Below are 27,698 nucleotides of genomic sequence, written 5' to 3'. Positions count from 1 at the left end.
AGAGCTTAGATTCTTTTCCCTTTCCTGACATCTTTTTTTTTTTTGGTTTCTGCAAGGCAAATGGGGTTAAGTGGCTTACCCAAGGCCACACAGCTAGGTAATTATTAAGTGTCTGAGACTGGATTTGAACCCAGGTACTCCTGACTCCAAGGCTGGTGCTTTATCCACTATGCCACCTAGCTGCCCTTTTTCCTGACATCTTTTTGGGATACAGACCTAATAGTCGTATTGCTAGGTCAAAGAGATTCTGAGCAGAACTTCAAATTGCTCTCCAGAATGTTTGGAGTATTATCCTAATTAATGTCTTAATTAATTGAATTAGTCCTAATTTTTCTATATTCCATCCAACATTTTTCATCGTTCTTTTGTGTTATGTTAGCTAATTTGAAATATGTGAGGTGACTTTCCAGAGCTCTTTTAATTTGCATTTCTCTAATCAATAGTGATTTAGGGCAATATTTCATAAGACTATTGATAGCTTTGATTTCTTTTGAAATCTGTTCACATGCTTTGATCATTTATCAAGTGGGAAATGAATCTTATTTTTATAAATTTGGTTCAGTTTTCTATATATTTGAGAAATAATGATTTTGTCAGAAAAAGTTGCCAAAATTCAACCACCCCCCAAGTTTCTTGTTTTTTATTTTGTTTTATTTTTTTCTAATTTGACTGCATTACATTTGTTTGCACAAAACTTTTTTTTTATTTCATATAATCAAAATCAGCCATTTTACATCTTGTAATCACCCTTTTATCTTGTTTAGCCATAAACTCTTCCCTTATCCATAGATCTGAGAGGTAGATTTTTCTATGATCTTCTTAACAGTGGCTTGTTCCAGATCCAGTCCTATATTTTACTCAGATGTTCTCAGGATTCAGAGTTTGTTTGGGGCTGGAGTCCATGCTGGCTTGCTCTCTAGCTGCCAGGACCTCTGCAGTTGTCAAGCTGTTGGGACCTGGGTTGTACTAGGTTAAAAGTCATAAAAGTTGGCTTTCCTGCTCTCCAACCTTCTGGACTTCCACTTTTCCCCAGAGATATAGACTTTCACTGAAAATCCTCCTCGATGTCTACAGTTAAAAACTTCTTTGAATGTTCTCTTTTTCTGGATCTATAGTTTGAATGTCAGAATGGAGGCTTCATTTAACTTTGGTAGGGAAAAGCTCCAGGAGCATATTAGCTTCACACCTCCATCTTGGCTCTGCCCCAGAAGTCCCCCTATAATCTTCTAATATACATAAGCTAATTCCCTTTATGTCTGAATCATTTATCATTTTGAACTTATCCTGGTATATGGTATGAGATGTTTGTCTATGCTTAATTTTGACCATACTGCTTTCTTATTTTCTCAGCAACTGCTTTTCAGATCTTGAGTTCTTACCCCCCCCTCCAAATTTGGCTCATTTTTTTGATGAAACACTAGATTTGGATAGTTATTTACCACTGTGTACTGTATACTTAATCAATTCCATTGATTTAGTATTTTATTTTTTTTGACCCGTGTCAGATTATGGTGATAATCACAACTTTGTGATATCATTTAAAATCTAGCAATGCTGGACCACTTTCTTTACATTTTTTTCATTAATTTCTTTAATATTCTTGACTTTATGCTCTTTTTTCTATAATTCAGTTATAGAATAATGCAATATTACAAATAAAACAATTCTTCATTTCTTTGATTTGTACGACACTAGCAATTTAACAGCATTGTCAATTTTATTATTTTGGTTCAGCATATACATGAACAATTAATATTTCTCCAATTGTTTAGACCTGTTTTTGTTTGAAAAGGATTTTGTAATTGTCTTCATTTGATTGTTTGACTTATCTTGGCAGGTAGACTTAAATATTTTATGTAGTCTGATTTTGTTTTAAATGGGATTTCTCTGTCTTTCTGTTGGCTTTTACTGGTAATATATGGAAATGTGAATCATTTGCATGGTTTTATTTTATATGTTGCAACTTTCCTGAAGTTGTTGATTATTTCAACTAGTTGTTTTTTTAATAATTGATTCTCTGGGATTTTCTAGATATAAAATCATATCACCTGTAAAGAGTGATGATCATTGCCTATTTTTTCTCTTTTTTTCCTTATTTTATTTCCATAGGTTCATTAATAGTACAATATTGAATAATATTGCTGATAATGGGCACCTTTTTTCACTTCTGATTTTATTGGAAAGTATTCAAACTTTTGCTCATTAAAGTTAAGACTTGCACTTGGTTTTAGATAGAGAATATATAGAGAACATATTTAAGTGATACTGATTATCAACTATAGCTGATTCCTATGCTCCCTACTGTTTTTTTTCTCTGCAGTGCTTTTAAGGAAAAAGGGTGTTTTATTTTGTTGAAAAAAATTTGCATCTATTAATATAATTATATGATTTATTTTATTGTTTTTTCTATTTTTATTGTCACTTTTATTGATAGTTTTCCTAATACTGAACTTTTTTGTTAAATACAAAAGCCAAATTATTGTTATTTCATATAATACTGTTAAAAACAAAAACAAACCAAAAAAATAACTTTCCCTTCTGGATATTTCAATAAGAATAATTCAGGTATTGTGCAAGGTCCTATGGGGAAACACATCAGTGAAAAAGTATCCATTTTGGAAGCAACAAAAAGAAATGCAGTCATTGAATCACTGACAGCAGCTGTTTCTCCATTTTTCAGTCCACAAATGATAAGGGGCTTGGAAGAAAATTATAGAAGTCTCTTTGCTATCATTAAAGTAGAACTCTGTTGTTTTGCCAACACTCAGATATAGGTCACAGTCTGGAGTCCCAGTCCCAGGAAGAGGAGCAGAAGTACTACAGAGCTTAATGCCACAGTAGACCAAGTACCCTTCTCACAGCTCCAAGCAGAAAGGAGCACAGGAAAGGAGAGTAAGTCATAATCTCTCATAAGACATTGAAAGAATTGAAAACTTTCAGGTCCTTAGAAATATCTCTGAAAAAGCTGCAAAAAAATCCTCAAAAGCTTAGGAAAATGCATCTTCCATCCTGGAAGCAAAACCTCACCTTAACAAAGAGTGAAAATCAACTCACAGGCTGGGGAAATGAGCAAACAACAGTAGAAAAAAATGAATGTAGACTGGTAATGTCATATGGAAGATCAAAATTGACAGTAAGAAGAAGATAACAAAGTCAAATTTTCTACATCCAAAACTTCTGAGAAAAATATGAATTGGTCTCAGGCTATGGAATAGTTCAAAAAATAATTTTGAAAGTCAAGTAAGGGAGGTAGAGGAAAAAAAGGGAAAAGAAATGAGGAATATGCAGGAAAATCATAAAAACCTAGTCAGCACCTTAGTGAAGGAGATATAAAAGAATACTAAAGAAAATAGAATCTTAAAAATCAGAACGGGTCAAATGGAAAAAAAAAAAGGTCTGAAAAGTCAAAGAGGAGAAGAATACCTTAAAAAAACAGAATTGGCCAAATGGAAAAAAGTTCACTGAAGAAAATAGTGCCTTAAGTTATAAAATGGAGAAAAAGGAAGTTGATGACTGTGAGAAATCAAGAAATAAGAAAACAAGCCCAAAAGAATTAAAAACCTAGAAGAAAATGTAAAATATCTCATTGGAAAAACAAATGACCTAGAAAACAGATCCAAGCAAGATAATTAGAAAATTATTGGACTGAAAAACCTTGACCAAAAAAAGAGACTTGACATCATTTTTTATATATTATTTTTTCCTAAGTGATATTTTATTTTTCCAATTACATGTTATGACAGTTTTTCAACATTTATCCACATGCATACTTATAAAATAATTTCTTTCCATTCTCCACTCCCTTCCTACCTCCTTCTCCTCAATGGCTAGCAACTTAATGAAAATTATACATGTACATTTCTTTTAACATTTTTACAAATTAGTCATTTTCTGTATGAAGATTTAGGACTAGGGTAAAAGAAAGAAAAAATGGGATAGGAAGGAAAAACTGAACTAAATATCTTTGTCTATACACATACATGCACACATGTACCCTTCTAAATATATGTATAAAATATGTGTTTTTATACATATATTTAGAAGGGTGCATGTATGTGTATATGTTATATATGCATGTATATGTGTGTATAAATGTTGAATAAAACTGGTTCTGTCAGTCTGAACAGAACAGGTATTCATACACATCATTTTTTTCTTGTTCTTTTGACAAAAGAGTCTACCTAGCTGAGTGAGTAATTAAGCAGCAACTTTACATATTGGGAAAAACACCAAAATTGGAATTGGGACTTTGGTTTCTTTTCCTCTAAAATGGGAGGCTTGGCCTGTATAATCTCTCTATGGTCATTTAAAACTCCAAGAAGTTATGAGATTGACCCCAACGTTATTATTGCTGTTGCTGTTGCTGTTGTTATTGTTGTTATTATTAATTATTGCTACACATGCTAAAAAAACTAATTACATGTGAAAAGAAATCATGGATTAGTAAACATAAAAAAGTCTAGAAAGACTTACATGAATTGATCCTTATTAAAATGAACTTAATCATGATAACAGTGCATACTTTAACATTAATATGATCAATATGATTCATGTAAGCTACTTTCAGCAATTCATGTTGGGAGAACTTTTGTGGAAAATATCCATATCCAGAGCGGGGGAAACATATTTAACTTGAATATAGAACAAAAGTTTGGCATGTTCACTTTTAAAAGTTTCTTTTATAATTTTTTTCCTTTCTTTCGTGTTTTCTCCATTTTTTCCTAAATCTTCTTTCACAGAATGACTAATATAGGAATATTTTAAATATTATTGTACTAGTACAACCTAAAAAAAATCACTGCAGACGTTTCTCTGGTTCTTTTTGTATTTAAAGGACACCAGCATATTACTTGTTATGACTAATGTGTTATTTTCTACTAACTTTTCTAGTCATACACATCCTCAAAATATTCCTTTAGTTGTTTTTAGCAGTTGCATTCATTTTTATTTGCCCAGAATGTTCTTTTCCATTATTGTTTGCATTTGCAATTAAATTCCTCTGATTTCAATGGCAACCCAAAGTGAGTCAGAATTGCAACTACTCCATAATCACTGCTTTCAATAGCAGTTGAAAATTCTCCATAATCATGTAATCACTGAAACCTGAAAGGAAAGAAGGATGGAAGGGAAGGAAGGAAAGAAGGAAGGTGAGAAGGAAGATGGAAAAGAATAAGAAGCATGTATTTATTAAATTTTGGGGTGTTAGACATGCAAAAACAAGCATAAATAAAAATAATCCTTAAGACTTAAAACATTTCAAAAGGATCTGAAAATAATGGTCTTTGAAAGAAAATGTAGGTTCCTGGAATGGTGATATGATTTTTTGAAACCCAGAACATCAGCTTCAGAGTTAGGAAAGGACCGTAACCAATGTAACCTGGGGCTCTCCACAAAATGGTTGTTCCAGAAACAACTTATAAATGGAAAGAAGAGCAGGGGTCTTATAGAGATAAATTACAAGAAGAGAAGAGTAAGGTCCCAGAAGCTTCAATGTCAGGTTTCTGACTACCACCTTTTCCTCCTCCTCAACTAAGAGGCTTGACTATTCCTGTAGCTGAGCCTAGCTACATTTCTCTCAGGACCAAAGAGGCTTTGGGGACCAGGGAAACATTAGAATTAGTGAGACTGGTATTATACAGGGAGTACATCTACAATAGCCAGGTGACAAGGCTCAAAGCTTATGATGAAAAAAAATACTTCGCCTTTTTCCAACATCAAAATGGTGAGATATATATAATTTCTAGTGGACAAAACAATGAATTCATTGTCTTGCTATCATGCCATGTTGTAGACCTACTGCCACCTCAGGATACAGTCATTTGCTTTTTTCTGAATTCTGCAGATTTCTGTGTCTTATCCTGAACTCAAAGGTTAACTCATTTATAATCCTCTTATGTTATTTTCTTCAATTAATAAATGAGCTCATTGAAAGAAATAGCTCTCTAAAGTTTTGGACCTTTGCTGTTAGTGATTACTGTTAAATAGTAAACATATATACATATAAGTATATAACATATTAACATATATGGTGCATATACATGTATAACTATATTAAACCATATAAAATATTTCATAACTATATAGTTATATTGGCTTATGATTCTTATGTTAATATATGAACTTTATATTCTTATTCATCATTTAAATGAACATCAGAAAGCTCTAAGAACAGATCACAAATATAGCCACAATTGGGATAGGATCTATAGTTATGACTACCAATAACATCAGTAATCAGTGCCATAGTGGTACTTTTTGTAGCACTTTGTAATTCCAAAATATGTTTTGTACTTTATCTCAGTTGTTCCCTTGAACAACCACTGTGAAGTAGGAATTTGAGTGATTCTATCTCTATTGCACATAAGAAAAAATAAAGAAAACAATAAAAGCAAAAACTGAGGTTCAAAGTGACTAAATGTCTTGCCTAAAGTCATAAAAATGAGTTAGTTTTCAACAAAACCAGGGCCTGAACTCATGTCTTCTGATGAGATTATTGCTTTATACACTCTTCTTATGCCTTCCATAAAGATTGAAAATTTTTACCTTCCTTATTCTTTAAATCTTTGATTTCATATATTATATAAATTATATCAATCTCTTAAGATTGAAATTTTACCTTCGCCTTCTACTTAAATGTATTTCTTCATCTTCCTTTTCTTACTCCCCAAAAGTAGAAATACAGGGAGGATGCCATGTTTGAAATATGTTCCAATACCCTTGAATGAAAACACTGAGAAAAACAATCAGCTTTAACAGAATCTGTGCTGTGGTTGACATCAAGCATGTTTTGTAATGTTACCTTCTGACATTGCAAAATTTCATCTGACCATAAAGACTTACATGGTTTTATATGAAAACCCATCTTTGTATAACTGCAATCATTCTTTAATTTTCTAGACAGCATGTGTTGTTTTCATACAGACCTCCCACTGGGTATGCAAGTAAAACTCTATTGCAGCAATTTCAAAATTGTCAAATTTTCTGAATTCCAGGGTAAAAACCAGAATCTCATATCTGAAATGGATTTTCCTACCAAAGTAAAGCCTTTTGCCAAATATAAGATCATTAAAACAAAGTTTGAGTGTAGTTTATTTTTATTTTTATTATTGTTAGTGACAATTACAATATCCATGGGAAAACAATAAAAAAGTATTCCCATATCATGTAGAAAATAATATTTTTCATATGCTACTCAAGTTTCACAAAAACTAGCTTAAATCATCATAGTAATCATGAACCTTGTTTATATCATATGTTATCTTTTAAAATAATTATATGTATATAAATCATCCTAGTTAACAAAATCTTTTGTATATATTATTTCATTTGATCCTCACAAGAATTCTTTGAAGTAGCTATTAAACCCATTTGATAGATGAGGAAACTGAGATTTGGAGAGTTAAGGCAGATAGTAAAGATCTAAGGTGGAAATTGAATGCGGGTCTTCCTGATTATTTTTGCTATCTTTTGTCAGACTGGGAGCTCCTTGAGGGAAATAACTTTTCTTAACATTGCATAACATAGTGTTTTCTATATAGGAGGTACCACATAAATGTTTAATGGACATCCAGAGGTAGGAAAAGTCATCTTTCTGAGTTAAAGTCTGACCTCAGATACTAGCTGTGTGACCATGGTCATATCATATAGCCATGTTTGCTTCAGTTTCCTTCTCTGTAACATGAACTGAAGAAGGAAATGACAAGCCACTCCACTGTCTTTGCCAAGAAAATCACAAATGGGGACATGGAAAATTTGAGAATCATTGAAAAATGACTGAATAATAACATAAAACAATAAATGTTTGCCTGATTGGATTTACTTATTATAAAAATTAATCTAAAGATGAACCAAGGCTAAAAACAAGACATTCTTAAATGGGGAGAAAAGCATTGCCCTATAATTAAGGATACCTAAATTCTTGACTTGGCTTTGCTGTGTAACCTTGTGTTAGTCACTGATCTTTCTTATAATTCAGATTCTAATTCAGATTCTCATATTTAAAAATGAGGACATTGAATCAGGGATTCTCAAGTCTCTTCCAGCTTCTATGCTCTATAATTCACAAAAATTATGTAATAACTACATCAATTCCAATTTCCTTTTTGAATGCTTTCACAAACTTTCCAATATCTTGAAAGTTTTTATGTGTCTGTATATATATATATATATATATATATATATATATATATATATATATAAATTTTTTACTGTGATGATGGAAAAGTCCAATGAATGCAGATTATACCCAAGTTTAAATGGTATGAGAACAAATCATGTTTAATCCAGTTTATTTAACAAGTCTGGGAGCCTAGTGGATAAACTGAACTTTATTTCTTTTACTTTTAGCGAAAATTGACCAAAGTCGTGTCTTGTTTGTGAAAAATAGTAGTCTTACATTGTGAGAAATTGCTTTACATGTATTTATTAATTCATTTATGGCCTCCAAAAATTGCCTGTTTGAATCCAAATAATCTTTGAAGGCCAGATTCTATGCTACATTTTTCATAAAGCCCTGACTGATTTCTGCAGATGGAGCTGATTTCTCTCTCCCTGGATATCTCTCATCATTTTTCACTTCTCCATGCCATTTATAAAGGATAACACATATAGAGCTTTAGGATCTGCAAAGGATTATATAAGTTTGTATCATTTGATAACATAATCTGTTTTGTATTATAGTTAGGTTTGTATATCTTATCTCTACCAACTGCTCTTGCCATCATTACCCATTTCTGCACAGAAAGCTATAGTCTATCCTTTTCAAGGGTAGGTAACCTCCAACCAGTAGGTTATAGACATTGCCAAGGCAACTGTAGGAAGGATCCAAAATTCAATAAATCTCAGAGTATTTTAGGGTGATTTAAATTTTTCACCATATAGTCCACAAATGATGTTATACATATCCAAATGGCCCTTGGCAGAAAAAAGTACCCCATCCCTGCTTTAGAATTGATGCATGTTTAACCTTTTAGCTCTTCTGGGTCACCTTGCCCAGCAAAAATTTGTTAGGGCCATTTATAAAATTTAATATTTATTTATGACTATAATGTAACCCATATTACCAATATGTATAATAATAATAATAAAATGAAATAATGTTTTCACCCTTCCAAGAATACAGTCCAGCTGAATATACATAAGAGACATGAAATTATAGTAAACTAAATATCTCAGATCATTCAACTCAAATTAAAGTGTTATTAAGAGCCAATTTTTTTTATAACTTGGTTATAAAGGTAATGTCACATAATTAAAAGGTTAATTTCATTTTACTGTTTGTCAAGAATTAGAAACAAGGAAGATGAATAGTTAAAGGACATAGCTGATGTGAAAAATGAAGGATTTGGGAAGTAGCTGGATGGCATATCAGATAAAAAGGCAAATTTGGAGTAAAGATGAGTCAGAATTCTATCTCAGATAATAATTTTATGACCTTAAGATCTCTCTCTCTCTCTCTCTCTCTCTCTCTCTCTCTCTCTCTCTCTCTCTCTCTCTGTCTCTGTCTCTGTGTGTGTGTGTGTCTCTCTCTCTCTATGTCTCTGTCTCACTGTGTCTGTGTTTGTCTCTCTCTCTCTCTCTCTCTCTCTCTCTCTCTCTCTCTTTCTCTCTTCCTCATCTTTAAAATGGAATAATAATAGTCATGAGCTCTAAGGATTGTTGACCAAATGATTATACAATCCCTTTTCAATTTTTAAGCCATTATATAAACACTATTATCAGCATCAGCATTATAATAAACTGTAGGTAGGAGAAATTTTAGTACCTGATTTTGTAAAGATTCATTTCCCCATCTATGTCTACTTCATTTCAGCTATCACATTAACCATAAATATTTTTAGTATTAAAAGCTGCAAGGTGCTTTCTGTATTGAAATGAAATGAAAACTTTCTGCCAGTTCTTCTATTTATCATGGTGTCTAATGGATTCTCTATTTTCTCCCAGAACTCTTTCCTCTAGTGATCTTGAGTTGGCATTGGCATTCTCCAGGGAATCATTGCCATTAATTTTTCCAAAGCTCAGAATCCAGAAAGTGACTTTTTTGGCATTTTTGGCATTTCTCTTTGGAACCAAGATGTCATGTTTTTGCCAGCCAGAGAAAATGGTCCTCAACCTGAAATGACTTGAGTTAAATTCTAGTCTTACAAGCCACAATTTTAAAAGTGACTCGTAAAAGAATAAAAAAATGAATCAAAATCTTTTCTTTACATTTTTTAAGAGCTACCTTGATTAGATGTTAAAGGATTTTAGTTGGGGTCTATTATATGAACAACAAGGAAGCTTTTAATAGTCTGGTTCTACTGATAACAAGCAACATATTTTAGACTCTAATCATTAATTCTGTGTGTTGGATAAAGCACATAGGGTCAATTCTCTAGGTCCAAGTCTTCCATAATAAATCTCTTAAAGACTGAATTGCTAATGCTATGGAGGCCTGAGACAATGAGATCAACCCATTAGTTCCATTGGAAACAAGCAATATAATAAACATGAAAACTTCAAAACAGGAAGATATAAAATATCACCCAGATTGTGATGTATTTAGATGGGTAGCCCATGGAGTTAATCCATCAGGACCTTTATTTTGGAGAGACACAATAGCTGAATTTGAATCAGAGTGCCTGAGTTTGAATCATAATTTTGCTATTTATTATGTGGATGAACTTGGGCAAGATGTTTAAGTCACTAAAAAGTCAATAAACATTAAGCACTAAAGGTACCCCTTTGGAAAAAAAGGTAAAAACAATCCTTATTCTCTAGAATTATTTCTTTTGAATAGAGTGCAGGTTGTGATGGAAAGAGACAACTTGCAAATAACTAGATACAAAATATATAGAGTATTTACCTATTCTATGCCTATATCCAGAAGAAATCCTAGAAAATGGGAAGAGTCCCACATGTTCAAAAATACTCATAGCAGCTCTTTATTGTAATGGCAAAGAATTGGAAATTCAGGGGATGACCATCAAGTGGAGAATAGATAAACAAGTTACAGTACATGAATACTATGGAATATTTGTTGTTCTATTAAAAAAAAACCCTAAATGGTAGGACTCTAGAGAAACATGGAATGAGTTACACGATCTGATGCTGAGTGAAGGGAGCAGAACCAAGAGAACAATGTAAACATGAACAACAAGATTGTGAGATGATCAATGACTGATTTGGAAGCAGCTTCTCTCAGCATTTCAGAGAGCTAGGACAACCATTTTAGACTGGCTGTGGACAATGCTATCCCCATGCAGAGGAAGAAAAACAAAACTAAACTAAAAAAAATTTAAAAATTAAAAAAATATTTAAATCCCTTCAGAATTTGATGAAAAGTATAAAAACATATCTCTTATGTATTTCTTTCCCTTAATCCTAACTCCTCCTACCAAAAATAACAAATATGTACATACAATGTTAACCTGACTGCCCCTGAAGGGAGGGAGTGGTAAGCGAAGATGGAAGGAAATTTTGTAACTTAAAAATATGCATATTTGGTGGCTAGGTGTCACAGTGGATAGAGCACTGGGCTGGAGTCAGGGGTACTTGAGTTCAAATCCGGCCTTAGAGACTTAATAATTACCTAGCTGTATGGCCTTGGGCAAGCCACTTAACTCCATTTGCCTTGCAAAAACCTAAAAAAAAATATTTTTGTTTTTAATGAAGATAATGATATTTTTTTCTGCTTTACACCTCTTTCATCATTTTGAAAAAAAGAAAAATTCAATCTTTATAATAAATATACAGTCAGATAAAACTGTTATTATGAAAACTTATATGAACTATCCTGATTATTGGGTCTAATCTTAGTTATATGTGTTTATGATGTATTTGCTAATGCTATTTATTTTTTTTATTTTTTGCAAGGCAGTGGGGTTAAGCGACTTGTCCAAGGTCACACAGCTAGGTAATTATTAAATGTCTGATGCCATATTTGAATTCAGGTACTCCTGACTTCAGGGCCAGTGTTCTATCCACTGTGCCACCTAATAGACCCTATGCTGATGGTATTTTAAGAAATATTTTCTTTAATTTTTTTTTTATGTTTTTGCAAGGCAAATGGGGTTAAGTGGCTTGCCCAAGGCCACACAGCTAGGTAATTAGTAAGTGTCTGAGACTGGATTTGAACCCAGGTACTCCTGACTCCAAGGCCGGTGCTTTATCCACTACGCCACCTAGCCAACAAAATTTTCATTAATTTTTAAAAAGGTTATTTCTCTATTTTTTCTTTATTCATTTTGATATTCCCCAGTTCGATTTCAATATTTGTTTCATTAAAGGAATTTCATGAGTTCCTTGTTTAATTCTTTTTCAATTTATGTAATATTGTGAATAATTTTTTTTAATAGCTGAGAGAATGCATTTATAAATCTCTGTGATCCTGGGGTATCTCCTGTTCCTTTGGGAACACATTTTTGTGAGTGCTCATTTTTTTCCTTTAGATTGGATTATTTAAGTGATTGTTCTTGTTCTGATAATTTTATATTTTTAAAATATCCATCCATTTTATTTATATTGTAGGTTTTAGTGTCATTTAATTGAATAACATGATTTCTTTTACCATTTCATTTGTTGAGAATTATCCTTTTTCATTTTTGATAGTAGCTATTTGTTTTCCTCTTTTTAAAACATAAGCTAATTGTGCTGCTTTTTTTCCCTTCACAATTGTTTCTAGATTTATATATTACCTCAGAGGGTTTTTCCTTCATATTTGTCAATTTCTTCTATGATATTCAGAAATTTTATTTCATAAATTATGTTTTATAATATATTCATTTTTTTCTAAGGTTTTAGAGCAAAGCATTTATTAAGTGGTTATAAGGTGTCGTGCCCTAGATTGAATTCTGGGTATATAAAAAAGGTGCAAGCAAGACAGTTTCTAAACTCAGGAACACACTATTTCTAAGAGGGGGGAATACATCTCAGAGAGGATACTAGAAGACAGAGTTGACTTCATGGTGATGAGACAGCAGATACGGAAGACTGAGAACCAAAAGAGGAGCCAAAATTTCTCCTATCGGAGACATAAAAAGCAGGGGGTGAACTCCAAGTCTCCAGAGGAAATTAGAGAAAGAATAACATCCAAAGGTAGGAGAAAGGGGCAGCCAGGAAGATAGCCTTGAAAGAAGATTATAAGGTCTCTTTCTGATAAAGATGAGCTGTCAATTTTTTTAGCCAAAGTCAAAGATTATGAGCCACTGCATTCTCTATGGATATTCTTATATTAAAAAAAAGTCAACAAAGTTATTCCTTACAAGGATTACAACTTTTCCTTCTGTTTCCTGTATATGGTACTATGTCATAGTCTGTTTTCTAAGATAACTATGACATATGGTTGGAAATCTCCAATATTCTGTCCTGGTAGTCAATGAATTCAAGTCAGAACAAAAATATAACATCTGGCATAATATATTTTTCCTTCCTTCTTGGAGAAGATCATGACATCAGGGAGGGTGATGCCAAGACAAGTACATGAATTGGATTTGAGTGAGGGGGTATTTTGCTAAGTCACCAGCCTCACTTTCATCTCCAGAGCCATATGGATCCTGTGACCAGATATGGATCAGGATGATTAGAGATGGTCCTGGATGTGAGACTATCAAGGTTAAGTGATTTGCCCAAGGTCACACAGCTAGTCAGTGTCAAGTATCTGAGACTGGATTCAAACTTCCGTCCTCCTAACTCCAACCAGTCCTCTAGCCACTACACCAAATGCACATTAACTGACTGAAGCATACCCCTAGATCATACATCCATTAAAACAATACCAACTCCTATGACCCAAATTTAATGGGACAATGTAACCAGTGAAAAACATTCCTTGTTGCCTTTCTGTTGTTATTTTGGGAATGAAAAAGGAGACAAGCACAAAATTAAATAGGGTACAATGTAGTATTTGATAAGCACAAAGAAAAAGATGATGTTCTAAGAAAATGTGAAGGCAGAGAAATCACAGATCTGTACTCTGCCACTTATTCTATGGAAACTTATGAAATTCTCTTAATGTATTACTACTCAAACGACACAACCTTCTGTTTTATATATATATATATATATATATATATATATATATATATATATATATATGTTTCTGTATCTACTTTTCTGGATTATTGAATATCCCTAGGAGGTTAGTGATGTCTTTTTCTTATGCAATTAACTGAAAATCTCTATTCTGATTTGAACTCTTCATTTTTAGGTACTAGTCATTAAACAGCTCCCATCTCTGTGTATTTCTTATCTATGTGTATCCATTATTCCTCTATAGTAGATTAACCCTAAATTATATTTCTTAAAATATTTCATGAATAATAGTGCAACATCAAGAGAAATCTACTAATTGTCTTGCTAACTGATCAAACAATCTCATTTTCTGTTTATATATGTCCTTGGTGATGATTTTTATATCACTTCTCATGGACATTATAAATAGTAATATGCTGTGACCTAGTTTTACAGACCATATTTCTTTTATGAAACTCTCATGTCATCTTCAATGTGAATATTCCTCTGACTTAGAAGACAACTTCTTCAAGGGCAGCTTTTCCCTTGACCTTGTATCTCTAGGGCCTAACGCAGTCCATGACAAGTAGAAAACACTTAATAAATGCTTGCTGTTTATTGTTCCTAAAATAACTGATTCACAGCTATTTTGTAGAACTGAAATAAAATTGGTGTTAAAAAGCTGGTATTTATGTGGAAATGAGGAATTTGAGATCATTGAAAAGGTTGTAAAATTTTTATTATTGCAATGAAAATTAGTTTTACCACTCTTTAATTCTGGTCATCTACATATATATCCTGGAAATATTTAACAGTCTACTATTCCAAGGTTTTAGCATCCAGTTGAATCTCATAATCTGAGGAATGTGCATATTTCTTCTACTTTATTCATTATGATTAGTTTAGACCCATCTCTGTTTCACTAGCATCACAAAGAATCACAGACTCTCAGATTTGCAATCTCTAAGACCATGGAGTTCAATCTTTAATTGATGGAAAATTCAGAGTTGACATCATTCCACCTTGGCTTGCAGATCTCCAGTGAAAGGAAACAACTATCCTCATAAACATTATATTACCCTTTTGGATTTGGGCTCTACTTTTTAGGAAGTTTTCATTAATTTGGTCCTAATCTTACTTCTTTGCAACATTTATCCATTCCTCCTGGTACTTCTCCATGTGCTTATTCAGACAAGTTTTATCTGTCTTCCATGTCAGAGATTTAAATATTAGGTATATCTTTCCTATGTCTTTATTCTCCAGACAATGTTTCCAATTGTTTCAACTAATTCTCATATTAAAATGAATTATAAATCACTATTGTTCAACCCCTTGAATGTGTGCCAATTACGCTAAAGTGTGTTGATCACAACTGAACACAACACTCCAGATATAGTCCTACCAGGGCAGAGTCAAGCAATATAATCAATTACTTACTCTTGAATGCTAGATTTCTTCATACAACCTAAGTCTCAATGAGTTTTCTTGATCGTTAAAAATTCTCATAAAAATTTCTTATAAGAAAATATTTTTACACTTAATATTATAGAAAACCATTATGCTTAGATTTATGAAATGGACTCAGAAAAAATGAGGAATATTAAAATTTTACTGTTATACATTAACTCCAAGACTGCTTTTGACTCAATAAAACTAAATGTAGCCTTAGAAGTACAGCTTAAACAAGTCACCTCTTGTGGATATCTTCATTTGAAGCTACGTCTTTGTTTTACCCCAAAAAGTAGGTTTTATTTTTCATACAATTCAAATTAATCAAGCTATGAGGTAGCAAGGAATCTGGCCACACAAAATGTTTTCCAAGGTCATGGACGATGTCTTCTGCATAGGACTCAGCATCATTTACCCGACACCTCTTAACATCCTTTTTACTGTCAAAGACACTGATAAACTTTCAGACAAGAAAGCACTATTCAGTGTCATTCTCAACCATTCTCTCTCTCTCTGTCTCTCTGTCTCTCTGTCTCTCTCTCTGTCTCTCTCTGTCTCTCTCTGTCTCTCTCTGTCTCTCTCTCTCTCTCTCTCTCTCTCTCCCTCTATAACTAGTTGACTGCAAACCTGCAGGCAGTTAGAATTGTCATTGCTTAGTTTCCAGATAGGACTTTGTTTTTGTTTTTGTTTTGCTTTAAGGCTTTTGCAAGGCAATGGGGTTAAGTGGCTTGCCCAAGGCCACATAGTTAGGTAATTATTAAGTATCTAAAGTGGGATTTGAATTCAGGTCCTCCTGACTCCAGGGCTGGTGCTCTATCCAATGTACCACTATTAATGTTATTCTTAATCAACCACTGTTTTTCATTTTCATTTTAAATTACTCAAGAGATAAATATATGTGGGTCTTCAATCACTGTCTAGAAAATCATCCCCCCCTTAAAAACTTCATTCATTTTTGTTAGTTGATAATTTATAATCTCCTCTATTCCAAAGTAAATTGCCATTGACTGTTAAGTATTTTAGATAACAAGACAAATATATATTTTGGCTTCCTTGTGGTAATTCTTTTACACTTATTAAATTTGAGCAAGAAAAGTGTCAAGATATTCACTTTTATCCATTTTCATGATTTAGAGTTAGCTTATTCCAATGGTTTAGCTTCTGTCAGTTGCGCATGCTATCTTTCTACTTTTGTGGTTTTCTTCTTTTCTATTTATTTTAATCTTTTTAACTAGTTAAACTATAACAGATCTTTCTAGGAAATGAATATGACATCAGTTATTAATTGATTTTCATTTTGAGGGTGATATTGTTCTTTGGTCATTTTATTTTTCAATATCTTCCACTCCTTTTCTTGAAGAAGATGTTCATATAAATGTGTGAGATTTCCGATTAGTCTATAGGATATTGTTCTCTCAAAAGGGTCACTCCAAATTATACGTTACAGAATAAAATTGTATTCCTTCCCTTTATTTTGACATCACTGAGTCTCAAGCTATAAGTTGATTTAAATTTAACTGAATTTGCCAACTTGTTAGTAGAATTTATCTCCTAAGATTGTTCAGAATATGTTTTTCTCTTCAAAGTGGCAGTTGCTTATGTTCAACATAAACTAAAATATGGAGATGACAAAGATGGAGAATCATAGGATTTCAGAACTGCAATAGACTTCAATGAGAATTGAATCCAACCCATACTTGAAAGAATTCCACATTATATCACATTATACACACATCCCATGAAATAATATTTGCTTGACTGAGAACATATGATATAATTAAATGCGACAACTCCATCAATAACTTCTTTGAAGAGAAACTATGAGACTTGCTTTCATATGATTACTTCATTTATAAGCAGCAGCATCATAAATGTCATGCATCTCCTCCAAGATTGTTTCATTTCATCAATGGACAAAGAACACATATAAAGTATAGTGACAATCAAATTCAACTTGGTAGAAGGAATAGTAACTATGTGATTCTTTCAATCTTTTATCTCCTTTTTCTACCATTGCACTTCCATTAGTAGAGGAGTGAAAGATAGTCAATGCAGCAGTGAGGGTTAAGTTTTCTTTCTTTCTCTTCCTTCCTTCCTTCCTTCCTTCCTTCCTTCCTTCCTTCCTTCCTTCCTTCCTTCCTTCCTTCCTTCCTTCCTTCCTTCCCTCCTTCTTTCCTTCCTTCCTTCCTTTCTTTCTTCTTTCTTTTTTTATTTGTTTGCTTGTTTGCTTGCTTTGTTTTGTTTTAAATCGAGTTCAGGTATAGACACATTGCAAGAACTCATCACCTAGTGGTGAACAATCTGATAAATAGCTATTATATTCAACTATACTGATCTTTAGATGGGAAAAAATCCTGTCACTACTCTCATATTTTCCACATTTGCTACATCCTACTAGATTGGCTCAGTTGTCAAAAATTGAGAGGCACCTTCATTCTACAATGTCCATTTGTTGTTTGTCTTTTGAGGAAGAAGAATATGAAACTTATAGTATATTTTATATAAAATATGCTATATTTCGACTCCTTTCTTTTCTTAGGACTCTTGCATATAATAACAGTAAAATCTTACGTGTGAAGCTTTGCAATTAGATAAGCATGTGTACATATATGCACTCAAAGATGTGTTTTTTTCTAACATTACTTCCATTTACACCAGATGAATGTATGTATTCCAATTTAGAAATAAAGAAATTAAGTATAGGAGAGAATAATGAATTGCATATAATTTAATGTTTAAAGTTGTCCCATGATTAAAATGCTCTTTCATGATACCATAATGTAGCACATTAATAAATTATAATATCTATCTATAGATCTATCAACATTTTTCTATATATAATTTTAAATTATTTGTCAAGAATAATGCATATTTTATGTCTAATTATGCATAATATGTCATTACATGTGTGTATATATTGCTATTTGTCAGTACATAGTTCTTTTATATGAATATTTAGTAATGAAGAAAGAAAAATATTTTAAAATCTATGACTTTTCAAGTATGGATGCAACTGGCTTGTGATGTCTGTTATTTATTATTAAAGTAATATATTATAATATATATTATATAAACAATATTATATTTATAATATATAAGCATATATATTAATATATTATTTAAGTAAATGCATTAAAGTAATGCATGGAATTTAGCTCCAGTATTTTAAGTTAAAAAAACTGTAATTTGTGAAAGTCCATTAACTAAAAAAACATTAATCATCATTTTCCTTCAATAAATGTAGAGTTGTTACATGCTATAAAAGATCATTTGTGATATAATGAAAAATTACTTTTTTTTATTTTTTACTCCTTTAGTTGCCATTTAAAAATAAATTAAGAACACTGTGAGGTTTCATTTACCAGAACAAGAATGAAACAAGCCAATTTCTGGGGCCACGCCAATGCCTAAATCTGTACAAATGTAGAAATGTCCACGTTCAATTTAAATTTAGCAGAATAGTTAAGGTATTTCCCCTTAGCAAGAAAAATTTGAACTGCACCTTCAACAAGAAAGTAGAAATAGACGGAGAATAAGAGGGAGAAGGAGATAGGAGAGGAGAGGAGGAGGGAGAGTCAGAGACACAGAGAGAGTAGAGAGAGAGAGACAGAGACAGATAGAGACAAAGACAGACAGATAGACAGACAGACAGACATATTGACAGAGAGAAACAAAGAGAGAGACAGAGTCAGAGACGGAGACAGAGTCAGGGACAGAGAAAAGGGGGAAGAAAGAAAGGAGGTAGAAAGAGAGGAAAACTGAAGGTGGAAGGAAAGGAGAGGACTGGAGAGAGGAGAAAGGCAAAATGAAATAGAAAATAATCAGCTTCTAGATGATAATATATATAAAATGCTTTACAAACAAAAGCATTTTTAAAGGTTAATAATACAGAATTGAATAAACTTCTGAAGGCTCACAAAAGACTGAAATTAATAAAGGGATAAATATTTCATTGCTCAACATAATATTAAAGCACTCCTAACTATTTTCAATTTTTTGAAATTCCCAATTATGAACTAGATTTATCCCTGCTATTAAAAAATTAAAGATTTTCTTTTAAGTCAATAATAATTTGATTATTTCTCCTATGCATCTTTCCATTCCAATCATTTTGGCTTCCTAATTGTTTTCTGCATAAAACACATAATCTCCAGGCTCACTTCTCTTGCACTGGTGGTTCTACATGCCTGTGAGATATTTCCTCCTGATTTCTACTACCCTAGAATTCCTAACTTCATTCAGCAGCCAGAGTTCAGCTGCCCACTCCTTTTCCACCATTTAAAGGCTTCTTCTCACTTCAGAATTTACTTTATATGCATTATATAATTCATATTTACTTTTTCGTGTATGTCTTATTTTACTTTAGAGTAGGAACTGTTTTTTATCATCTCTGAATCTCCAGGTCTATAATAGCAGCCTTCTCCTTAGTTGGCATTTAAGGAATGCATATTGAATCAAATAGATTTCTTTAATGATGATGAATTTTAGTCTAGATATTTTTAAAGGGAAAATATCATCTCATGTAAAGAGTACAGGAGTCAATAGATATCTAGCCTGAAATCACACCACACATGCTAGCTGAGTAATGATCAACATACCATTTAACCTCTTGGGGTCTCTATTTTTGGATATACATACACACACATGCATGCATGCATGCATGCATGCACATGTGTATACCTCCACATATGTGTACATGTGTATATATAAACACATTCAATGCACATAATCACATATAATAATATACACATATGTTTACACATTATTTATATATATTAATGACATTATGGATTTGATGAAAAGATCAAATATAATAATGTGTTTGCAAATATGAAAGCACCTCTAATAAATAAATAATGTGATAACTAATCTATTTATTATTATCATTATTATTTAGTACTTTGTTAGTTTCAATATTTTATTGTGGTATATATATTCTTTTCAAGAGAATTTCATGGACAGTACTAAAATGATAAAGAGGGATGATATCAGACTTTAGGTTGAAAGAAGGTTAATAAACTATGCTACTGCAAAAGAGTAGAGGACAACTCAAAGTAGCTCTAGTCCTAAAGAAGTGGCTGGGCCAAAGTGTATAGTATATTCAGGTATGGATGCATCTGTTAATTAAAGGAATGCCCAGTGATGTAAAGATCAAGCTTTCTTAGCAACCTGATATATAAGATGTTTCAATCACTTGAGTTGAACTTGGCCAAATAGGAGATAGAAAGATTAAACAATGACATCTTGTATAAAGGTGAATTTAAATGTTTGGAAATGTATGAACTTAATTCAGATGATTACATCATATATAACTAAAGGCAGGAATCCCTTAGAAGAACTAGGAAAGTAGATTAATTCAAGAAAATTAGGGATATAAAGGAAAAAGTCCTTGCAAAAATGGACCTGAAAGAGAGAGTGGTTGGGAATTAATGGAAATAGAAGAGATTGAGAAGTTAGTAAGAAAAGACAAAACACTTATAAAAGGAATATTTTATCATCACCAATAACTAAGAAGGTGTGGTTGGGAATCTCCAGCTGCATATCCTGGAGAATAAAGTAGAAGGGGCTTAGAATTATCCTAACAATAAAACTAGTAGAAATGATGGAATTCCAGTTGAACCATTTAAAATTATAAAAGAAGATGTTAAAATACCACATGCAATATGCCAATATTTTTGCAAGATTTGGATTTGATAGATTAGAAAAGATGAGTTTACATTCCAATCCTAAAGAAGGGCAATGCCAAGGAATGTTTAAATTACTGAACAACTGCACTTATTTCACATGCCAACAAAGTTATGCTTAAGATTCTGTAAGCTAAATTTTAGCAATATGTGAACCAAAAATTATCAAGAGAAAAGGGTGGTTTTGAAGAAGCAGAGGAACTAGAGATAAATTGTTGATATTTGTTGAATTATAGAAAAAGCAAGAAAATTCCAGAAAAACATCTACTTCTCCTTCACTGACTAAATCAAACTCTTTAACTATGTGGATCACAATAAAATGAGGTATGTCTTTTGAGGACCCTGTATGTTGAACCAAGAAACAACAGTTCAATGTAAATATAGAAAAACTATTTGGTTTAAGATTGAAAAACAGTATGACAAGGCTGTATATTGTCACTTTATTTATTTAACGTATGTAGACTACATCATATGATATGTAAGAATGAATGAATCAAAAACTGAAATTAAGGTTCCTAGGAGAAATATCAACAATTTCAGGTATGTAGATGATACCACTCTGTTAGCAGAAAATGAAGAATTAAGAAGTCTCTTGTGGGGGGGGGGGGGGATAAAAGAGGAGAGGGTAAAAGCCAGTTTGAAAACACCAAAAACTAATAAATAAAAAAAAATCTAAGATTTGGTCAACTGGTGTCATCACTTCCTGGAAAATAGAGGGAGAACAAATGTGTCAGATTTTGTATTATAGGAATCATTTAATTTGGTGATTGCAGTCTTGCAATTAAAAGACGTTCCTTGAAAAGAAAGTTTTGGCAAAACTGGACAGCATACTGAAAAGCAAAAACATCACTATATATTTTTTAAAAGCAATGTATGCCTGTGAGAGTTGGACTCTAAGGAAAGTTGAGTACCACTAGATAGGTATTTTTCAATTGTGGTTCTGGAAAAGTCTTTTGAGGTTCCATTGGACAGAAAGGAGATTAAATTTGTAAGTACTTCAAGAAATTAATTCATGCTATTCACTAGAAGATCAACCACTGGGCCTAAAGTTTACATACTTTGGCCACATAATTAAAAAGATGTGACTCATTGGAAAATACTTTGATATTAGAAAAGATTTAAAAGAAAAGGAAAAAGGAACTGAAGAGGATGAGATGGTTAGATAGTATCATGGAAACAATGAACATGAACTTGGACAGATTTTGATAGCTGAAGATAGTAGGGTTTGGCATGGGATCGCATAGTCACTGATCCACTGAACAACAATCTCTTCACCAGTTCAAAATACACTCTGTCTTTTTCTTATCCTCTGTACTTCTTATCCATTTCTTTGAATGAATCCAAAATAGTCCAAGATACTATAGGTCCTCCTCTGAATCCTAAGACTTTTATGATCATTGATGCAAAATATCCAGACATCAAATAACTATTAAAAACAAGAACAATTTTTTTTTCTAGAGATATAACTGTAACACATGGGAAAATGTATGAAAATTTAAGACTTGTCTTCCAAGGAGGAGGTTGAAATTGAACCATGTCAGAATCTTGTTTCTGTTAGTATTATCAAAATGAACCTTTTATGATTGGCTGTGGTTCAACTTCAGAAAGTAACCAGATCTGTACTTTGTTACTTCTTTTGACATACATTTTTTCCTTAAGAATTCCTATTCTAAATATCACAGGGATCCTAAATGATCCAAAAAATTCCAGAATTCCATTATAAATCCATGTTAATTCTATTCCTATCCCTCAGGATTTTATCATGCTGGATCATATCTTTTCTTAGTACTCACCTTTTAAAAAATGAATCAGTCTTCATATTTTTACTCTTCCTATATGTCCTTGATCACAGAACCCCAGAGGTTCTCTCACTGAAACGGCAGCTAATCAAGAAGTCCCTTTAAAACCTATCCAACAATGTAAATTGTCTTTCTTTGAAGACCTATTAGGAAGTCTTTTTTTTCTTTATGTCAAGCTCAAATTTGCCTTTATGAAGCTTTCAGTTGGCAACCTGGCTCTTTCCTATCTTTCCAGTCTTCTTATCTATACTTATCCTCAGCCCATGTGATCCAATTATTAAAGCCCACTCACCATTTCCTACATATGATACTCCATCTTTTGTTGATCTGCAGGATACTATCTCCCATGTCTCATCCAAAACTTGAACATTGACCCCAAGATGTTGAGCTCTAAAAGGAGAGCTATCACATCCTTAATCATTCAAACAGACCTCCAGAATCTTCATAACCATATTAACACCCCTTTCAGGTCTTATTTATAAATTGTTTTCTTCCATTGAACTATAGACTCCATGTCAAGTAGAAATTGCCTTGATTGCATTTGTATTATGCTATATAGTATGGGTTTAAGAAATCTTTCTATCCTCTATCCTTCTTTCTATCTATTTATCTATCTTATCTATCCATCTATCCATCCATCCATCTCTCTACTTATCTATCTAAATATCTATTTACCATTTACCTGATTATTATCTATCATCTATAATCTATCATTCTACCTCTCTGTGGATCTATCTATAATCTAATTATCTATCATATATCTTATTATTAGCTATCATCTATCAATCAATCTTTCTATCTATCTATCTATCATCTTCTATCCATACAATGTCTTTCTCATTAGAATTTAATATCTTTGAGGATAAGGATGGTTTCATTTTTGGTTTTGAATCCTCAGTGCTTAGTCTAGTGTCTGGCATATAGAAAACGTTTAGTAAATGTTCATTTATTCATTTACATTGATTCCTCCTAATGTTTCCTTTATGGACTTAAGTATAACATGTCCAGTACAACTTTTGTATAAAACATTTGAAATTAACTATCATTTCCCTCCTATTCTCCCTCTTTTTCCCAGTTTTGACCTTTTAATGGAATTATCTTGTTACTTTATGATCCTTCCTCTAGACTTTCTACAGATTGTAAACTCCTTGAGGACAGAGGGGAATTCATTTCTGATTGGCACAGAATTGCTTAATAAATTTATATGGATTGATTAATTTCTTCAAAGATGATTATATCGAAGAACATGGGGCAAAGAAAAATCACTAGAAACATCATACATACAAACATATATACATATACACATACAACCTGGAAAAATATATGAAAATATTTTATATTATTTTTCTCTGTCATACATTTATGTATAATTGTCTTAGTGTTTTCCTAGGGTTCTATGTTTTCCTGTACTCTTGCATGCATAATATCATAGATATATGTGTGTGTATGTATATATGTTATATGGAATTTATATTACTATTACTTATACATACAAATGCACATATATAATTATATAATTTTAGTTGTTCTATGACTTGATTTTTTTCATATTATGTCTTCCTTGAGATGTAGTAAATAAAATGGAAAGCTGTGTTCTTAATAGAAGTCTATTCTTTGATATTGTACATATTCTATATTAAGTTCTCTCCTCTCCATTCAAATTTATGTAGTGAAAATTTGAAGACAAAAGACTTGGGTTGGAACCTAGGAAGAACAGTATAAATTATAAAGACAACTTCTCTGGGTCTCAGTTTCACTATCTATAAAACAGGGATTGTGTTCATCTTACCTCTACCTCACAGTATTGATTTTTTTTTGCAGAGATGCTTTCCCTCATTTATTTTTTTATTTAATATTTATTCTCATTTTGTACAAAGAATGTTTTTTACATTAATAAAATATTCTTGTTTAAGAGTAAACGAAACACTCCCTCCCCCCATAAAGAATAGTAATAATTGTAAGTATGGCCAGGTGGTGCAATGGATGGAGGCATGAGCACCCGAGCCCACATCCGGCCCTGTACACCCAACAATCACCCAGCCATGTGACATGCAAGCCACTCGAACCCCACTGCTCTGCGAAAACCAAACTAAGAAAAAAAAAGACCCAAAATAATATAAAATAGTAATAATAGTAGGGGTGGCTGGGTGGCAGACAGAACATTGGCCCTTGAGCCAGGAGCACCCGGGTCCAAATTGGGCCTCAGACACCCAACGATCACCCTGCTATGCAGCCCCATGAAGGCCACCCAGCCTTGACAGATATATGAAATGCTATGTAAATATACTTTCTTTGTACTACATCGATAGTATGAAAGCTCCAAGATTTGATCATTTGGGGCAGCCTTTTTCTAAACAATATAAGATAGACTCTGTAGTTTATCAGGGGTTTAAATCCCATTTCTAGTACTTGTGTGATTTTGGGCAATTCGCTGAACTGCCTTCATCTTCATATATCTTATTATAATAATGAAGGATTTGAACTGAGACATAAACTTGTAAGTTCTGCTTCTAGTTAAGGCTGAAACTGTGGGGAAATCATTTCATTTTGGGAGTTTTGAATTTTGGTGAGGCCAAAGTCAATTTTAGCCTTACTAAGTCTGGCACTAGTATGGTTGTGAAGTACTATTAAACTGCTCAAGGAGAAGTTTATGCCAGACAGAAAAATTGGAACAGGTGAAAGCTGCTGTACATATCAGCATCGGAATTCTTCAGAGAATGACCACTGTATTTCCAGTCTTGGCAAGAGAGGTAAAGAAAGTCTCAAAAAATGAGGATGAACCTGCATCACATGTTCTATCTTAATAAAATAAATATTTAATAATATTATATACTCAACCTCCTGATAGTAAACTTTTCTGTCCATTGTCTCGTTAGTTTTCTGAAAAAAAAAAGATGCACATTTCTAACTTAGACGATGATTGAATAGGTTTCCACTAGATAGGAAATATTATATAGTCAAAAATAAATATTTAGATTCATATATATGTTTGTGTGTGTGTGTGTGTGTATGTGGATATATACAAGTATATATAATAATTTTATTTCACAAATCATCCATTTTTTCAGTTTTTAGTTTCCCATTTCTAAAATATAATGGATTTGTAAAAAGTCTAGAGAAGAAATATGAATAGGTGTATAATCTTGCTATTTACTTTCTTGATTATTTTTAAATAGCCTAAATTTCCTCCAGTACCCCTCTCTCCTATTCTTTCCATTTACTTTGTGGTAGTCATTGTGTTTGTATAATACAAGCTAAATCTAAATCTATATTTCACTTTGCAATTTTGTTCATGAAAATCTTTCAATTATGCTGTATTTGCCATATTTCTTTCTTATATTAAAGAAATAGTCCATGAATCCATATATTAAAATGTTTGTCAATTATCTGTGAGAAGCAACTTTGTCACCAGTTTTTTGTTATCAGAATAAAAAGGAATTACTATTGATATTTTAGGGTATATGAAACTTTTATTTTAGAATTACTTCCTTGGAAAAGACTATATATAAAAATAAGATTTTAATAGCCCTGAATTGGAAACTAAAGGAATATCATTCTATTTGGTGAGTAGCTAAGTAAGCTGTGGTATATGAATAGAATAGAATATTATTTTACCATAAAATTAATGAAATGGACACTCAGAGGAAACTATGAACTGGTTCATAGTAAAGTCATCAGAATTTGCAGAAGGAATAATATGATGATACCAGTAATGTAAAGGAAACAGTTTTGAAAGACTGCAGAATTATAATTGACAAAATAAGAAACATTTAATCCCAAATCCTGACTAATAGGTGATGAATTCACTAAACAGTAAGAGACATATTTTCTGGCATGGCCAATAATGGAATTTGTTTTGTGGGACTATGAATGTTACAATAAGACTTGTTTTCCTTCCTTCTTTCCTTCCTTCCTTCCTTCCTTCCTTCCTTCCTTCCTTCCTTCCTTCCTTCCTTCCTTCCTTCCTTCCTTCCTTCCTCTCCTCTCTTTTTTCCTCCATCTCCCTTCTCTGTTTTTCCCACTGTCTCTGTCTCTTTCTTTCTTCATTTGGGAATTTGCTTCCCTCACAATTTTTAGTATATATATATATATATATATATATATATATATATATATATATATATATATATTCTGCCCCATTTCAAATTTCGCACTATAGTTAAAGACACCTCCATCCTCCAAGACTTTCAAATTCACACCCAAGGTGTTATCTTCAACTTATGGGTATCTCTCACTGTCCAAATCCAATTCATTAACAGTCCTGTCAAATTCATCCTTATAACATCTCCTGAATATGCTCCCTTCCATCATCTGACATACCATCACCTTGTTATAAGCCTTCATCTATTCATGATAAGACTATTGCAATAACCTTCTGGTTGGTCTACCTGCCACAAGTCCTTCCCTCATCCAGTCTATGACATTTTGGGGCATCTTGGATTTTTTCTTTCCACTGGACATTGATGACTCTGGAAGAGTGAGGCTGATGCCTTTGTGAAGTTCTGCCTCACTTAAATCCAGTTCATGTGTAAGTAAAGACATTACTCTTGTGATATCATTGGTCCTCTTTGAGAGCGAAAGATGAATAAGTCTTTGACCCCAGTGAAGTTGACATTTTAGCTATTCCATTTTCTCTGATGACCACCACCTGACTGAAATACTTTCTTCAACTCTACCTTCTGACTTCCTTGACTTCCCTAAAGGTTAAAATAAAATATCATCCTTCCCTGGAGCCTTTACTAATCTTTTTTAATTTATAGATTATTTCTGATTTTAT

Source organism: Macrotis lagotis, chromosome 8, assembly GCF_037893015.1.
Source record: "Macrotis lagotis isolate mMagLag1 chromosome 8, bilby.v1.9.chrom.fasta, whole genome shotgun sequence".
Taxonomy (NCBI): domain Eukaryota; kingdom Metazoa; phylum Chordata; class Mammalia; order Peramelemorphia; family Peramelidae; genus Macrotis; species Macrotis lagotis.
This window is presented reverse-complemented; position numbering follows the sequence as displayed.